We start from the raw sequence: 19522 nt of genomic DNA on the forward strand, positions 1-19522 counted from the left end.
GTGTCGGTGGTATAGTGGTTAGCATAGCTGCCTTCCAAGCAGTTGACCCGGGTTCGATTCCCGGCCGACGCACGTATTTTTTTAATTGAGTGCTCCCCGCGATTTATCTACAGGTTTTTGTTTTTGTTTTACATTGAGGTGCTATAATTTACGTATTTCAAAATTACAACATCTGTAAGACCTAGAGGTCGCATTGGGGCTTCAACTAATGAATGTATGAACGAATGAATAAAGATTCCTGGCCCACTTTTACATCCTTTCCACTTTTAAAGCCAGGCTGTCTGGTATCGGCAATGTACCATCAGCAGACTGCAGATCTCTGCAGGCCGATGAGTGCTGCAGAGAGCCATTGCTTTGTTAGCTGCGAAGATGCCATACTGTTTTGGGATGTACTTCAGCGAGCACTAAAAAAACGTTTCGTCATTATTCTCACACGATACGTTATCTCCTAGTAGCAGCGCTTGATGATGTACCATATGACATGTTTTCCCTCATGGGTATGCACAGCTTGTGTAAGACACGAATGCAAGACCAGAATGCAGAGCCCACCACTTCATCAAGCACACACTCCATTCAAATAGCTATCCACCTCAAAAACATTTACGACGAGCTAGACTTTATACCGGACTGGTACTCCATTTCAGAGAACTGTTTGACCTCACCCCTTATTTGTTTGCGTAACAGGATGTGAAGAACTCTCCATGTGAGGACCTGGCGCTGTGTTAGCCATTGAGTGTTTATGAGTAATGCTTAAGTGCTTATTTTCGCAATTTGATTGTACTTTTATTCGCCTGATTTGTCTTCATTTCGCAAAAAACTTTATTAAATACCATGCAAAAAAAAAGTGGCGTCGTTGGTATAGTGGTTAGCGTAGCTGCCTTTCAAGCAATTGACCCGTTTTGATTCCCGGCTGACGCACATACTTATTTTAATTGAATGCTCCCCACGATTTACCGATAGGTTTTTATTTTTGTTTTTTTTGGGGGGAGGGGGGGGGCGCTATAGTGTACGTATTTCGAAATTACAACATGAGTAATACCTAGAGACTGCATTGGTGCTTCAAGTAACTTATATACGGTGTGAACGAATGATTGGAGATTCCTGGCCCACTTTCACATCAATTCCACTTTTATAGCCAGGCTCTGGTATCGGCAATGTACCACCAGAAGCCTGTCGGTCTCTGCAGGCCGATGAGTGCTGCGAGGAGTGTGTGGCGTCGGTGGTATAACAAAAAGCAACTTCTTGCACACAGTGGTTCAACTAAGGCTAAGTGATGCTTTTCCAGACTTTGCTTTTTCATAACAATACAGGAAAAGACCACGAATAACAAGATTTCTACGCGAATTGATATGGTCTTTTTGGTGTTGTCATGTGCTTTTCTCATTGGATTATGTCGGCCGCATCACCAGAAAAAATCTGTATAAAGATGTTATAGACGTCACTTTACTCATTACGATATACCGATTTATATACGGTAAACATGATGGACCAAATGTGTTGAAACGAGAGAAGAGAATTCCAATTCATGCGTCATGTTAGACTTTTTTTCTTTCAGCTACACAGTGCAACTCTGCCTGTGAAGCCTTGGGCGAAAGAAAAAGACACTTTTGTGTCGTCGACAATCATGTGTCTCAGATGTAGAAAGCTACATACGATCGAACATATATTCTTGGATTGTTCTGATGCACTATTTTTGTGGGACGTGCGAAAATGTACCTTGAAAAAAAGAAGTCACCACTAACGGCATGCGGTATACGCTTTCTGCTATTGATCAGTGATGATAGTGTGCCGTATGATATGTTCTTGGTGATGATGCTACACAGCTTTTGGAAGAATCGAATGGCAATGCGCCATGAAGAGATCTCTATATTGTCACCGAGACAGTACTTCAATTAGAGCATTGTTCATATGCGTGAAATCCTTAAACACTCAATGGACAAACCAAAGTGCTGTGAACTCTTGGACTGATCGATAATCCATCAATCTTTTTAATGTCAGGCATTGACCAAAGTGCGGTTACTGTTTGTTTCGTCCTACTTTCCTTTCCTTTATTTGTATCGCAACTTGGTAATAAAGGGAAAAAAGCGTCGGTGGTATAGTGGTTAGCATATCTGCCTTCGAAGCAGTTGACGCGTGTTCAATTCTTGGCCGACGCATATATTTTTTAATTGAATGCTCCCCGTCAGCTATCAATAACTTTTTAATTTTTTTACTTTACAATACTATGTAGTACGCATTTCGAAATTACAACATCAGTAAGAACCAGAGATCGAATTCGTGCTTCAAGTAGTAATGAATGCCTGAATGAATGGAGATTCCTGCTTCACTGTCACCTTCTTTCCACTTTTACAGCGATAGCTGCTATGAGATTGAAACTCGGGTCACGCGCAGTTGTCCGCCGGCGCCGCCACCGCCGCTGGTGTCCATAATTACATCGCGGGATATTAGAAAAAGAAAACCTAGACTGCATCAGTAGCAGGTATTTCAAACAGCAGCAGGTGTTTCACAAGGAGAAGCCACACTAAAACAGGATTGAAAGTTTCTACAACACTGCGCACTTGAGCAGATTCTTCTCGAAAGAGATAATTTGTCGAATGTCGTTACCTCGCCGTGCCTGTCAGTGATGCGAATTTTCTATAGTGAATGAAATCCCAAACACATGAAGAAATCCTATTCGTGGGGCTTTTTGCCTTTTAGTGCATGCAATAAACTCATACTTTTTTTCACACCACGGGGAATCTGCGAACAAAAACCCTATACAGGTGTTGCGTCGGGGAGGAGCCACGTTACCACATAGTATATTATGCAAGAAGAATAAAGTGAGAACCAGGCGTCACAGATTAAGTAATCTTTAAATCGTATGCAATAATTGAAGATTGTGTAACCAGTGCTTCGTTGATTACTTTCAACCCATTTAAAAGAGCTCAGTCATAAAACCTCCATCGCCATGAGCCACTGATTGAATTAGTGGAGTATTGGGTACGTTGCAAGGTACTTGTGCTAGTTTCCCTTCGAGTGCTTAAAAAACACCCTAGAAAGGACTCTCTCCCAGCTTTCAGTGTGGCTGTGCTGTTTTTTTCGCACAGGTCTGGCGTTTTTTCTTCTTCTTCTTCTTTTTTGATCTATTACAGGAGCTGGATTTTCACCCATGTACTTATCAACGCAGCACTTCTCGGGCTACAGGCAACGACGATGATCATCCGCGAAACGACCAAGTATGTGCCACGTGAAAGTGCAAACGACCTGTGTAACAGATTGCATATGCACGTGAGAAAGGGCTCATTGCTGACAAGTCCGCGATGGACAGCGATTCAATGAGAAAACAGTGCATACCAATATGCGTTAAAGCTGTGTCACTTTGATTGCCGCAATGCGTATTTGCACTCGGCGACACCGGATTGGTCCCCGTGATACCATTGCCACACTCCAAAACTCTTGAAAGAATTGCTCAAGAAAGCGAATGAACGAGAGCAGTGAAATTCGGATGCTGTGCTCCCGGAAAAAAAAGTGAGAAAGTCACAATACACAAAATCTGGTAGAGGGAGCACCCCTATGTAATAAAAGAGAGCTATAGAGTTGGGGACCCAAGACGCTGGGCCCTTAAGCTGCATTGGGCCGGCCGCTGTTGTGTTAAAAAAATGGCAGCATATCCATAGAGTGAATGATGGAGATTGGGGCGAAGTATCCATCCGTCCATTCGTTCTTGCTTCCGTCCGTTGATGCGTCCGTCTGTGTGACCGTCCTTGCGTCCATCCACCCGTCCATGCGTGCGTCTGTTCGTGCGTGCGTACCTACTTTCGTCCATGCATCCGCTCCTTCGTCCGTCTATGCGTCCATCCATCCGTGCAGCCATCCGTGCGTCCTTCCATGCATGTGTATGTGTGTCCGTTCGTCCATCTTTTCAACACTCCAAGTACCACCAACTCGCATCTTTTTATCATATATTCCCCATATAAAAGCACCGCCATCCAGTGGACATTCCCAAGGACTAAACGTGAGGTGGCACACGCACAGTTTCTTACGGCTGGCGCTTCGTGTATACTTCCCCGCTTTAACCACCTCGAGTTCATGGTATCTACTAGCTCTCTGTATTCATGGCACTGCGGCCCAACGCTCGCTAAACCTTTCTAAAACCAAGGAGGTTACGCCCAGCGAGTATAACGTAGCAACCCTTTCTTGTCAGATAGTGCTCAATGTACATGCCAAGGCTGCTAATGAAAAATGAGAGACAGGATAATTTGGCTTTTAGTTAACGTACACGCTGCGAACTTTTTATTGTTCAACAACGCACAGGAGAAATCTCCCCCCGGCACCACCTTTCAGGTCAAAATGTAAGACTGGTTACACACTATGACTACGACTACGACTACGAGGGACGAACGGGAGCCTCTTTAAGGAGCTTCGCCCCTAAAACAGCCCAATTGCTAAGTTAGGAGAAGCGGAGGTGGCGGAGGTTCAGACGCACGGGCCACATCGCGTCGTGTAATTGAAATTACGCGAGACGCCACCCGTACTACTCGTCTTGGCCCGCACTGGGTCGGCGTCGTCTAACTGGCGGCTGAAGACGCCCATAAGTGCTACAAGTTTTCGACTTCAGCTGGGGAGCACATTAGGTATCCAGTTTGTTGTCCGCTGATGAATATCATGCGACGTGATCACGCTCAAAGTAAAGTGCTCGGCGTAGTTAATAAGAAGATTCGCAATGCTCAGAGCTTGTTTAAAACAAACATCGTATTGAAATATTTATTTACCAGTAAAAGCCCAAGTGGTATTTGAAGTGCTTCACTTAGAATCGCTAAAAACACTACGTACCCATGTGGCCTACATCTGTGGCACACACTCACAAAAAATGCCAGCCACCACGTCGCCGAAACCACGCCAGCTTTCCCCATGAGCAGTTCACCGATTAATTCGTCGCTACATATGAACTGCGCAAAAACCCTGGCGGAACTCTCTCAATATGACGCGTACCCCAACAGCCGTACCAAACAGAAGTCGTTAAAGTGCATGAAGAACTACGGTGCTTATCGCATACCGAGTTTGCAAACCTCTAAGACAAGACTGTACACGCAACGGGAAAACGCTACATGGTTACCGCAAGTGTTAAAGTCATCTTGCTCTGATGAGCAAGGCAGTGAAAACACTACGAAAAAAATTCTCTGCGTGAACACACTACCGCCTTTCTCTGTTTTTTTTTCAGTAGAGACACTCTCTTTGGTTTTTAACGACGAAGCTTTTTGCCAAATCGTTCCTTGTCCACCAAACCGAAAACCGTCGTAATCATGAAAGGGTGCGTACAAAAGAAATGAGTTAAATGCCACCACTATCCAGTGACACGCTATATAATGAGAAAACAATACTTAGTCCAACAGATTGATGCTGAGCGACAGCGACAAGTCTAATTCCCCGAGTACTTATACTAAATAACAGTAAAAGCAAAAGCAGCTGCGGAAAGACCCCGAGGCCACGAGAGGCCTACACCGACGTCGACGTACCCGCCGATAATTGAGTGGTGTAAACGCCTCGGGTGAGCGCGATCAAGTTTCACTCTCTGAAGTTAAGACATCCTTGTGGTGTTCATAACTGTCCGTAGTTAAACTCGAACCTCTGCGGTTTGAAAATCAAGAAATAAACAAGCTCAAACAACCACGTAACTGAAGCCCAGCATCATCTATGAAGCAATTTGGAAGCAAAATGTAGCTCTTAGCTAAGTTAAGAAAAAAACCTAGAAGCAGCAAGATTAGCCTTTAGAATAGTACCGTTTCGTTTTTGCAAACCTTGCGCGGCCCAGTGCATGCTGACCCAATATTGGGGAGACCTGGGACGATGCGAGTGGATAAACCAAGTATGGCTATAGTGCTCTGCGTATGCATCTTGGAGGATGGTTAGTTTTCTGGGTCGCTATTACTGCATTCATGTGAAAATCAAGAAAGACGGAGGATGCTATTAGTATCACGTTGCTATGTGAGTGCGGCTGCATACATCTAGACAAGTTTTGTACTTAGAAGAACTGGTTAACGATTTCGAGTACTTGGCACTCCAATATGGGAGAGAATGAAGCCGCCCCGCGAGCCTCTTACTCAACGACAACTATGTTTTGAGAAAAGTAATACCATTTAGAGTAGGATGTATCCTACTATAAAAGTGACGAAAACTTTGGTTGTTTAGAAAAAAATGTTGGACGATTCAGAGTATTATCAATACTGCATTATGGGGAGAACTAAGGTCTGCTCCCGTGGAATGACATGGACAAGAACTTGTTTTTGAAAAAAGTTCAACACTACAAAGTACTCCAATAAAAAGTATTTACCGATTCTATCATAGTGTTCTACTATGGTAGAGCATAAAGCCGTCCTAGTGAGAATTGAAACCCTGTAAATAAATTAGCGAGGCTGACATGAGTTGTGTAAATAAGTATGTGAACAATTTAGAGCACATAGTACTCTACTATGGGAAAGCATAAAGCCGTCTTGTGGGCCTAACAAAGCTCCACTCTTTCTGTTTAGAAAGAAATGTTCACCGATTTTGAGTACTTCGTACTGAATTATGGGAGAGCATTGAGCTATCCCGATAACTTCGGAAAATAAGGTACGAAACTTGGATGCTCTACGACGGCTATTCACAATGTGTTGAGAGAGATTTATTCTCACGTAGAGTGAACATCAATTACAATCCGACAGAACATCTCGACGGAACACAACATCCACAGACACACCAAAACTCTTTACAAAATGATATGTTTACATATGTACAAGGCACACAACACACACAGATACACAAGAATTCTTACAAGAAGATATCACTACCAACATTAGCCCGAAACTAAAGTTCACCTACATATTAACATCAAGGTGGACTACGTGAACTTTATACATACTTCAATTACCTCCAAAGATATGCAAGTCGTTGTTAACAGGTCAAGACGCCAGGGGTTGCAGCTCGACCATAATAGACGACGTTTGCTAATGATGACATGAAAATTTGTGCTAACTATACGTTTTTCTCAGTTAGTAAGCGCAAACTGAAGTTTCAACCTCACTGTCAAAAGATCTTTTCCTGGCTGCTGGTGTATTCCGAATATCAGGAGGGAGGAAAACGTATACTTTTTGGAAAATAAAGTTCAGGCAAGGGGACTCAAAGTGCAAGCTTGGTCTTCTCTAATGTCTCCGTGGGCACATTGCCAGAACGCGCTCGCAAATTTCAGAAGCCAAAACGAGTGGAACGACTACAAGACCGCTGCTCTATACGAAATTTTCTAGAATCACTCACAGGAATGTCAGTTGTTATAATGAAATTAACAGAGAAAAACCATCTCTATCATAGACACTGTGATCTACTGTGGGTGACAAGGTGATTATGAGAGACAATCATGGGAACAACAATATGATTATGAGAGATGCCGTATTGTGGTACTCAGGAAATTTTACCACTTTGGGTCGCCTATATGAAAGTGCTTGGGCCTCGAGTTTTTTCACCTGCATCGAAAATACGACAAAGATTTGATTGTGTGACCTGTGCGCCAGCAATGGTGCACTATAACCACTAGACTACAGTGGCGGGTAGTAAAAAAGGACGGTTTCGTTAAAATCGCTATGTGGTACTTTTCATACAGCTGTAGGGACGCGAATTCAACTTATTGAGATATATTTCTGAAAACCACATTCACATCTTGGCAGAACGGTTCCGTTCTCTCCCGTTGCTTACTCCTTACTTTTTGGTCGCACCTTTCAGTTGCAGACATAGTTCGCGGGTACCAAAGGTGTGAACGGCAATGCAACAACCCAAGTTTGCATTTAACAATTCTTGTAAATTTTGGGTAACATACGTGGCGTATAATGTTACACGTAATGTACACGATAATCTTTGTGTCAATTGAAAAAGATAATCCACAGTTTTTCTCTGTGTCATGTGTGTGTTTTCTGTGGGAAACTTTGCTTGCACAGAACTTATTTGATTTCTTCTAAAACTTATGGTTACTATGTATATTGTTCTTAATTTTACATAATAACATGTCCACTCAAGTTCCTTCACTCTGTGCATTTGTTGTTGTGTGTTATGTACCTAGTTGCATAAATCGCTTGGTGTGCCCTTCTAGTCATGTCAATGTAAAGGAATGAACAGATGAAGTGAATTAATACAAATATTTTTAATTCATCAGATATTTTTTAGGCTTACTCTTCCTTAGGGTTACACTTTTTGCCACGCTGCTAAACAGTAAAAATTATGGTCCCTACAACTGCTCACGCTACATTTCTCAATATGCTGCTTTATATTTATCGTCATCTTTTTATGTATCAGCCTAAATTACAAGAACAGTATTTTGGTGCGCCTTTCTAAGGTTGTGATTTGCCTGCACGTTTGCCTGTGTTGCACCTTCTCACTAGACAACATTTCTAGACGCCTTTGGCAGTTAGGGTAGAGTAAAATATGTATCAACATATTGTACACTCCCGTACAAACAAAGGTTGCTGGATGAGTCGTAGCCTCGCCCCAGTGGTCTAGTGGTCAAGGTACTCGGCTGCTGACCCGCAAGTCTTGGTATCGCATCCCTGTTGCGACAGCTACATTTTCCATGGAGGCGAAAATGCTGTAGGCCTGTGTACTCAGATTTCGGTGCACGTTGAAGAACCCCAGGTGGTCGAAATTTCTAAGGCCCTCCAGTATGGCGTCTCTCATAATCATATGGTGGTTTTTGGGCGTTAAATCCCACACATAACTCAATCTACGTACTTTTCAAACAGGCAAAATATATCTTCCCGAGACATATTGCTACATGCATGAAAATTGAGATTCTAGGGGCGACGCGCGTGTGTGTCTGACAAGGAAGACAAAGAGTGGTCTCCGCTCGGTGTCTGGTCTACCGGTCACGCCGCTGCTGCTGCTGGTTTGAAATATATTTCATCCACAGCCTCGTCGATACGGCGTCTCTCTTCCGCAACATATTTGGTGGAGGTGGAACGTTCCCCGTCCTCACCACGAAGCTGTGCAGTGGCCGCACCGTCCAGCCTCCGGCCATGGCTTCGAATGATAACCCCCCTCACTGCCATCACCTGAAGCGCGGGCTACTAAGTACCTTGCGATATCCCATCCCCGTGATCCCGGTACGTTGTCCGCCCAGCCTGGCCTTGACGTCGACTACTGGCTCCGCATGTACGAGTGCGTTAGCCTGTCTCACCAATGGGACCCAACCATGATGCTCGCCCACGTAATCTTTTACTTTGATGGCACCCCGCGTGTATGGTTCGACGCTCATGAGGCCGAGCTCACCAGCTAGGACATTTTCAAGGAGCGACTACGCGACATCTTTGGGGACCCATTCGGTCGACAAACGGCCGCACGACAAGACCTCTCCACCCTTGTACAGTCATCAACAGAGTCCTATGTCTCGTACATATAGGACGTGCTCGCGTTGTGCCGCAAAGTGGACGAGCAAATGACCGAGAGTGACAAGGTGGGCCACATACTAAAGGGCATCGAGGACGACGCTTTCAACTTGCTCGTGTACAACTTCACGACCATCGATATCATACTTAACGAATGTCGCCACTTCGAAATGGCCAAAACGCACCGAGTTCGGCCTCAATTTTCACGGCTCCCTAACACGGCTGTCACGTCAAGCTGTACCGATCTCGGTGCCGCACCACCCTTGCACGAGAATATCCTGTTTTATTTACCGTGCTTGATAGTTGCCCTCATGACGTCATCTTCGGGATGGACTTATTATCGACGCATTCTGCCCTGATTGACTGTTCCGCCGACACTCTCTCTTTAGAACTTCCTCTTCTCTTGAATTCTCACCCTGAACTCTCGAACAGCCTTTGAACCACTGACTTCTTCCGGATACCACCTAAAGCTCTCACATTCGTTGATTGCCCCGCCGTGGTGGTCTAGTGGCTAAGGTACTCGGCTGCTGACCCGCAGGTCGCGGGTTCGATTCCCGGCTGCGGCGGCTGCATTTCCGATGGAGGCGGAAATGTTCTAGGCCCGTGTACTCAGATTTGGGTGCACGTTAAAGAACCCCAGGTGGTCGAAATTTCCGGAGCCCTCCACTACGGCGTCTCTCATAATCATATAGTGGTTTTGGGACGTTAAACCCCACAAATCAATCAATCAACATTCGTTGAATTGGCAACACCCTCTGCCGTGCCCGACGGTGATTATATTGTGACGCCTATTCCTGATGTTCTCCTGGCGCGTGACACTACTGTCCCACACTCCGTCATAACTATGGCCTGAAACCGAACATATTTACCTGTTATCAATTTCAGTTTTATAAAACAAGTTCTACCTCAAGGAATATCTGTCGCGACGCTAAGGCCGTTAATTGACGAACATGTCACCTGTTTTGCGGCAGACGTATGTCCCGATCACCTACGTCACTCGCAGGATGCCACTTGCCTCGATGCAACCTTACGCTCCATGATCACCCCGGACATCGAACCTGAGAAGTCATCCACGCTCTGCCGCCTTCAGGCTTCATACCGCGACATATTCGATACAGCCAGCCGTCCACTCGGCCAGACTTCACTCGTCAAGCACCGCACTAACACAGGCGATTCTCATCCCATTCATCGGCAACCATACTGGGTGTCTGCCACCGAGCGTAAAGCAATTCAACAAGAAGTTACCAAGATGTTAGCCAAGGGAATCATTGAACCCTCTTCGAGCCCTTGGGCGTCCCCTGTTGTGCTCGTTAAAGAGAAACATGGCACGTGGCGCTTCTGCGTGGATTACCGCCATCTGAATAGAATCATGAAAAAGGACGTTTACCCTTTACCCCGCATCGATGACGCTCTCGATTGTCTCCACGGCGCCCGATACTTTTCTTCAATAGACCTACGTTCCGGCTACTGGCAGATTGCTGTCGACGAAAAAGACCAAGAGAAGACTGCATTTGTAACTCCAGATGGCCTATATCAGTTCAAGGTTATGCCATTTGGGCTATGCAACGCCCCAGCCACGTTCGAGCGCATAATAGACTCTCTGCTACAAGGGTTCAAATGGTCAACATGTCTCTGTTATGTTGACGATGTTGTTGTATATTCCACAACATTTGAGACCCACCTTCAGCGTTTGTGAGCTATTCTCGACATATTCCGCACTGCAGGCCTTCGAATAAACTCGTCGAAGGGCCACTTCGGACGCCGGCAAATTACAGTGTTGGGTCACATTGTCGACGCATCTGGTGTGCAGCCGGACCCACAGAAAATTCGTGCAGTCACGAGTTTTCCTGTACTCCGGTCAGCTAAAGACGTCCGGAGTTTTGTAGGACTTTGCTCCTACTTTAGAATGTTTGTGAAAGGTTTCGCAACCATCACTCGACCTCTCACTGAGCTTCTGAAGAAAGACGTCCTGTTTACCTGGGGTACCGACCAAGCTGCTGCTTTTATTTATTTATTTATTTATTTATTTATTAGAATACCCTCAGGGCCCGTAGGGCATTACAGAGGGGGTGGGTACAACATATATAACACACAAGAAAAAAGACAAAATAAAGAAACAAGTATCAGATGCGCAAATCAGAAAGGCAATAGAAGTCAACTAAAAATGTATGAGAATTCAAGCAGATACAAGACAAAGATAGATAATGGAAACTGCGTATAGTTACAAGCATTGCTGAGAAAGTGCAGTCTTGAATAACAAAGGGTCTGTTATTGATACAACGGAAGAGGGAAGGTGGTTCCAATCGGCGGCTGTTTTCGGTAAGAAGGCTGATGAAAAGAATTTGGTGCGGCAAAACGGAATGGCAACCTTATGCTGATGATCAATGCGCGATGAGTGGTACGACGGTTGTGAAATGAGGTCTCGCTTCATTGATGGATTGTGAAAAAATATCTTATGAAAAAAATGCAGTCGCGCCAGTTTCCTCCGGACAGTTAAATTGGGTAGGTCAAGGTTAGATTTCATTTCTGATATGCTAGCAGTACGGGAATAATTAGAACAAATGAACCGAACTGAGCGGTTCTGAACAGATTCCAACGCGTTAATTAAATTTTGCTGCACGGGATCCCATATAGCGGACGCGTACTCAAGCTTTGGGCGAATTAGTGATCGGTATAATAGAATTTTGAGGGACAGCGGAGCGCGAGAAAAGTTGCGGCGTAAGTATCCTAGCGTTCGGTTAGCGTTATTACAGATGTAGGTAACATGCGTGTGCCAAGATAGATTGTTGGTAATGTAAACGCCGAGGTACTTATATGAAGAGACATGCTGGAGGGGAACGGCGTTAATTCTGTAGGTACAGGGGGGAGAAATAGATCGCCGGGTTATTGACATGCATTTAGATTTGTTAGAGTTGAGAGTCATAAGCCATTTATTGCACCAGGTTGAGACAGTGTCAAGGTCTGACTGTAGAAATTGGTTATGATATTCATTGTTTTTTCTCATCTAATCACGCTTCTGACGACTCCGCCTATATTTGCTCACTTTCACCCATCCGCTCCGACAGAAGTCCCAACCGATGCTAGTAGTCACGAGATTGGAGCCGTTTTAGCTCAACGCCAACGGGGACACGACCGAGTTGTCGCCTACGCTAGCCGCCTCCTTACAGCTGCTGAGCGCAACTATTCCCTTACAGAGCATGACTGTCTCGCTCTTGTTTGGGCAGTCTCAAAGTTCCGCCCATATTTATACGGCACAAATTTCTCTTTAATAACTGACCATCATGCGCTATGTTGGCTTACGTTACTGAAGGATCCTACTGGCTGGCTCGGGCGTTGGGCTCTGCGACAGCAAGAGTATATCTACAAGGTGACGTACAAGTCCGGACGCCTACATCAGATCGCAGACTGTCTGTCCCACAACCCAGTTGCTGAGTCGAGCACTATACTTGACACCGACACCGGCCCTCGCGTCTTTTCTGTTTCGCAAATGACATGCATCGGTACCGAGCAGCGCCGTGATGCGTCCTTGCGTGTTATCATTGAGCGGCTCAAATCACCATCTTCGAATCAGTACCATCACTCATTCGTGCTCCACAATGGTGTATTATACCGTCTAAATTTTAAGCTGGATGGACCAGCCCTGCTGCTTGTCATTCCGAAACACCATCGCTCGGAAGTTCTAAATGAACTTCATGACCTTCCAACTGCAGGTCACCTTGGTGTCTCACGCACTTACGACCGAATACGCCGACGCTTCTTCTGGCCAAGGCTTGCACGCTCACTCAGAAGATACGTTGCGGATTGTGAGAAATGTCAGCGCCGCAAAACGTCATCGACACTTCCCGCCGGACGCCTACAACCACTAGACATTCCGTCAGAACCCTTCTTCCACGTTGGCTTGGACCTACTTGGCCCTTTCCCCTTGTCTAGTCGGTGGCCACAGTGGATAGCTGTGGCCACCGACTACGCCACGCGTTATGCCATCACACGAGCTCTTCCAACAAGCTGCGCCACAGACGTCGCCGACTTCCTCCTCAAGGACGTGATTTTGCAACACGGAGCGCCACGGCAGCTGCTTACAGACCGCGGCCGCACCTTTTTGTCGAAGGTGATAGCCTACATCTTTCAGTCCTGTCAAACGAGACACAAGCTGACTACGTCATACCAACCGCAAACCACTGGGCTCACGGAGCGTCTAAATCAAACGCTTACGGATATGCTCGCTAAGTATGTTTCTACTAACCACACCGACTGGGATCTTGCGTTGTCGTACGTCACATTTGCTTATAATTCTTCGCGCCATGACACTGCCGGTTACTCTTCATTTTTTCTGTTGTTTGGCCGAGAACCAACATTGCCTCTAGACACCGTCATACCGTCCCCTGCAGTACCGACTAGTGAATATGCCATGGACGCTATCACTCGGGCTGCTCACGCACGCGAAATCACCCTTACTCGCCTTCTGACCTCTCAAGAGAAGCAACGGCGTTTGTATGACCAGCGACACCGCGACGTACAGTTTCCGCCCGGTTCGTTGGTCCTGCTGTGGTCTCCGACCCGTCAAGTTGGCTTGTCTCGGTGTCAGAAAAACTTCTTACTCGCTACACAGGTCCTTACCGACTCCTTGGTGTGGTTACTCCTGTGACATATGAAATTGGTCCTGTCGCCCCATCGCCTTCATGCGCCCAACAAGCCAACGATATCGTACATGTTGTGCGCTTGAAGTCCTACCAGTCTCCTAGTGACGTTGACATTTAGATGCGCAGAGACGGCGCTTCTGCCGCCGGGGATCATGCTACATGCATGCAAATTGAGATTCTAGGGGGCGACGCGCGTGTGTGCCTGACGAGGAAGAAGAAGAGTGGTCTCCGCTCAGTGTCTGGTCTACCGGTCACGCCGCGGCTGCTGCTGGTTTGGAATGTATTTCATCCACGGCCTCGTCGATATGGCGTCTCTCCTCCGTAACAATATTATCGATCATCCAAATTGTTTGTTCAAAAAATGGCAGCATATTCATGGGGTGAATGATGGAGGAGAGTTAGGCGAAGCATCCGTCCGTCCATTCGTGCTTGCTTCCATTCGTCCATGCGTTCATCAGTGTGACCGCCTAGCGTGCGTCTGTTCATGCGTCCGCAAGTCCATCCATGCGTCCATCCCTGCGTTCGTTCATGCATCCGCACCTGCGTCCGTCCATGCGTCCATCGGTCTTTGCAGCCATCCGTGTGTCCGTCCATCCAACTGTCTGTGTGTCCGTTCGTCCATCTAGTCAGCACTCGAAGTACCACCATCTCGCATCTTTTCATCATATATTCCGCATATAAAAGCACCACCATCCAGCGGACATTCCAAGGACTAAACGAGAGGTGGCACACGCACACTTTCTTACGGCTTGCGCTTCGTGTCTACTTCCCATCTTTAACCACCTGGAGTTCATGATATTTACTAGTTCGCTGGATTCATGGCTCTACGGCCCAACACTCGCTAAACCTTTCTCAGTCCATTTGTTCTTTCTTCCGTCCGTCCATGTGTCTGTCTGTCTGACCGTCGATGCGTCTATCGGCCCATCCGTGCCTACGTCTGCTCATGCGTCCGCAAGTCCATCCATGCGTCCATCCCTGCGTTCGTTCATGCATCCGCCCCTGCGTCCGTCCATGCGTCCATCGGTCTGTGCAGCTATCCATGTGTCCGTCCATCCATCTGTCTGTGTGTCCGTTCCTTCATCTAGTCAACACTCCAAGTACCACCATCCCTCATCTTTTCATCATAAATTCCGCATATAAAAGCACCGCCATCCAGCAGACATTCCAAGGACTAAACGAGAGGTGGCACACGCACACTTTCTAACAGCGTGCGCTTCGTATCTACTTCCTACCTTTAACCACCTCAAGTTCATGGTATATACTAGTTCATCGTATTCATGGCACTGCGCCTCGACGCTCGCTAAACATTTCTTAAACTAAGCAGGTTACACCCAGCTTGTATAACGTAGCGACCCTTTCTTGTCAGATAGTGCTCAATGTGCATGCCAATGGCTGCTATATATTTATAGAACCTATATTTGTATAAGCTATGTGTATATAACCTATACCACACGCATATTTGAGTGTGGTATAGGTTATATATTTCCTATATATATATATTTCACATATCTCCTATATACTTATATAACCAGTTCTTTTCACTTGCGCAGTGATGTCAACTGAAACATGCGTATTAGCAAAACAAGAATCTGGTCTTGGACACTGCTACATAAATCAACTTCAGCGCATGGTGCCTAACCACAATTGACGGCAACCCGACGTGATGGCTCTATAAAAGGAGTACATATGTATTGTTTATAAAATTGGGTAGGCAGCACTTCAACCACTAAAAATGCTTCACAAAGATTAGCGTCTATTTGAAACGTAGTTCCGAGGCCTAGCGTAGCTCTGTAGTAGAATGCTTCATTTCCACGAAGAAATCATTGGTTCGATTCCCGCTGGGAGCCTCGCATTTACTCTTTGAGTTCGTCGGGTCGACGATGCCAATGTCGGGTATTTCTTAGCGCTCACGCGTTAAAACTGCCCATGTGTGTTCTCGTTGTTTCTGGGTACATACTGAGTGTCAATCACTTGTGGCACATAGCGCATGCCAGGGGCACATACCCGTCCGTGGGTATGTGCCACTGTCTGGCGAGAAGTGTTTGATGACGTACGCGATGGAATTGTGACTATATTCATGTCTTGAGCAGTGCGTCATATTCGTCAAGCCATCTTGCCCTCTCATGCAAATTTTAGTTCACGCCAAGTTAAGGGGGTGACAACAAGAGCACCTTAGCGAAAGCAGATCGATAGATAGATAGATAGATAGATAGATAGATAGATAGATAGTTAGATAAATAGATAGATAGATAGATAGATAGATAGATAGATAGATAGATAGATAGATAGATAGATAGATAGATAGATAGATAGATAGATAGATAGATAGATAGATAGATAGATAGATAGATAGATAGATAGATAGATAGATAGATAGATAGATAGATAGATACGCTCAATGTCGCCGAAGTTATCTATGAAATGCTTCACATTTAAAACGTTGCTTTCAGCGTCACTGCATGCAGACATTAGTCATCATCGGTACATTATGGAAAATTGGCGTTTTGATGATGAGCTCTACATCTGTCCATGTCAGTCCGAAACACTGTACTCAACTATTAGAGAGCATTAAGCTACCTCGCTGTTTAGAAAAAGTGGTTAATGTATTTGAGTACATGGTACTCTACTTGAGCATAGAGCCATCCCGTGGGCCTCGCAATCGATGACGCCTAGTGCGGTAAGTGATGCACTAGTTGGTGTCTGGTGTTTAGAAAAATTGTTAACAATTTAGAGTACTTAGTACTCTACTAAGGGAGAGCAAAAAGACGTTCCGTGGACCTTACATTTAATTGTCGGTGTTTAGATAAAGTTTATTTACACTATGTACAAAAACAAAGGTTTCATAACATTCTAGTAATAGGGCATATATGCTTCGGCACATCTATGTAACACGACAAACATCAGAACGTTACAATGAAGACATAATTGCTCTAATATATATGACAATGTTGACATACGTGTACACAAACACTCATGTGATATCATGATACTATGAATGGTATAACGTTACAATGGAGGCAATGAAAGACAATTAGTTACAAACTAAATCATTATTAACTAATGAACGGGCGCTGCTTTGCACCACGTTGACCGAAAAATCAGTTTTGCGCTTTCCCGTTCTTTATCGACGAAAGGGCACAACCAAAGCCGCAGAAACTCGTGCTGGAGTGGCTCGATGGACCAGCTATGCCTCCTCGATCTCCGACCACAGCACAACTTTGGCCGACTGGCTCGCCCTACGCCATCTCCTGACGCCGATAAGAGCTCTCGCCGAGTGGTGCCCCGTCCTCGGACTCCTGCGGCCGTGTCCATCATTCCCATCTTCTCCTCACTTCCGAATGTGGCTGTTCATGTGCCTCTTTCTCTCTCTATCTCTATACCTTTTAAACCTATCCTTTTAATCTATTCTTACCCCCATCCCTTGTATGCTACTGTTGAGGTGTCGCACGACGATCCAGACAGTTATGGAGCTCACTTTTATCTTCTTTTTTCTTTATAATCACATAACAATCACATAAAAAAACTCGTGTGCCCCGAGGAAGAAAAGCTCTTCAGAGAAGAACGCGAGGATCTCTCGTCTCATTCGGCCCAGCATCGACCACAAAGCACGCCGGTGGCAGTTCGCCATCATGGTCTCACATCGGTTTCTCTAAAAGCTGAACAGCCCCGCAACTATGAAAAGAGCCGAGAACTGCGCGCGCGGGAATCGACCATTGAACACGAATGTTCGCACAACCTGCCTCCGGAACCAGCACGGACCGCACGCCAAAAAAAAAAAGGTGGGAGACAACACATTCAAAATCACACGTCGATTGGTCTCGACCATGACGCGATTCGGGCAAATGTAAGTGCGAACCACCTGCCATCGCTGGAACCGATCTCGAGTGGGGAGCGCCAGCCCAACCGCAAGATGAAGTCCCGGAGATGTCTTGGCAACACTTCTGCATTATTGGTTTCCAAGGGCGGTTCATTATAGATATACGATGCTGGGGCACCAAGTGTGGTAGCAGGGCGGCCATTGTGTCCACCACTTTAGATTCGGCCTCTTCTATCTCTAGGCACGTATCCTACAACTGTCGGGTAAATTCCAGAACGGCTCGATACAAAGATGGCAATTCAGTTGAATTGGGGCCTTGGTTAATTTGGCTAGCCGGCAGGGAGATGCGTAGTGATGGCTCCAGATAGTAGCGAGCCAGTGTCTTAGCGGGCGTACCGTCCTTGCATAGTATATGCAGTAAAATGCGGAAACACAAAGTAGAATCCGTGGCGGAAATGTCGGGGAAAGCAAAACCACCTCGATCTCGTGGTTGAGCTAACGCCCGGTGACATAATATTTCTGTGCCACTAGACCAAAAAAGTATCGCAGATCCTACGTACAGTGGCAATCGGTGATATGCGAAGCACGAATGAGAAATGTTGATATGTTACTTTGAAATCAGCACATTGTTACGAGGTGGAGATAAATGATGTGGTACATGACTTCCGTGTCATGATTATCATGTTTGGATGCGTCGTCTACCTTCGTCATCTATTCACGTCACGTTATACCAAATTTAGTATATGTGGAGCTAGCGAAATGGCTGGGAGCACTCTATGAGTGTTGTATGTTGTCATGTTCTCACACGACACATGTGCCAGGACTATCATGTTTGCACCAGTCATATATTTCGTCAACCATTGACGTCCCGCAACACCACATTTGGTATATGTGGAGCTAGCAAAACAGTCGCGGGCGCATCATGAATGGCTCACAATACTCCAGTGTAGCATTGACCCGTGTGAACGCTTGGCACAGCGACGCTACGCTAGCAAAATGCGAGCACTCTATATATTCTGAGGCCAGGCGCAACCGGCGCGACCAGGGTCCGCTGTTACGGCCCGACAGCAACCGGCGCGAAATGCGACATGCTGCAATTCGCGGTGATCCGTTACCCAGACAACACTGCATCTTCCTCTTTTCGTGACGGACGGACGCAAGACGCGCCGAAAAGCGCATGCGTCGAAGCAATGCAGTGTGGCACGCGCCTGCGAGTTTATGGCAGGACCGGGGCATGGCTTGGCAACGCCGGCATGACCCGACGAAGTAAACGCCGGTGAGCACGCGCACCATGTCATTACAAAATGTATTGGCGCCTTGACAGTGGCATGTAGTCAAGCTCTCACATGACGCGCTTCTCATGATTATTGTGTTTGTACCAGTCGCATACATTCGTCATCCATTGACGCGACGTAATACCAAATTCGGCATATGTAGAGCTAGCAAAATGGCCGCGAGTGCTTCATGAGTGGGGCATGTAGTCATGTTGTTACATGACATGCATGTCGTGATTACCATGTATGTATGTGTCATATACCTATGTTGTCCGTTCGCGTCACCTAATACCGAGTTTGGTACATATGAAGCTAGCGAAACAGCCGCCAGCGCATCATGAGTGTATCATGTAGTCATGTGGCTACACGACACGCATCTCATGTTTAGCATGTTTGCAACAGTATCAT

The 19522-nt window shown here is 46.0% G+C and overlaps 1 non-coding gene across 1 annotated transcript; it reads left to right on the top strand.

Annotated features, from left to right (window-relative positions):
- TRNAG-UCC (transfer RNA glycine (anticodon UCC)) lies at positions 1–72 on the top strand. The gene has a single exon. It is a non-coding gene; the product is annotated as a tRNA-Gly (tRNA).
- The last annotated feature ends 19450 nt before the right edge of the window (positions 73–19522 follow it).

Source organism: Rhipicephalus microplus, chromosome 8, assembly GCF_043290135.1.
Source record: "Rhipicephalus microplus isolate Deutch F79 chromosome 8, USDA_Rmic, whole genome shotgun sequence".
NCBI lineage: Eukaryota > Metazoa > Arthropoda > Arachnida > Ixodida > Ixodidae > Rhipicephalus > Rhipicephalus microplus.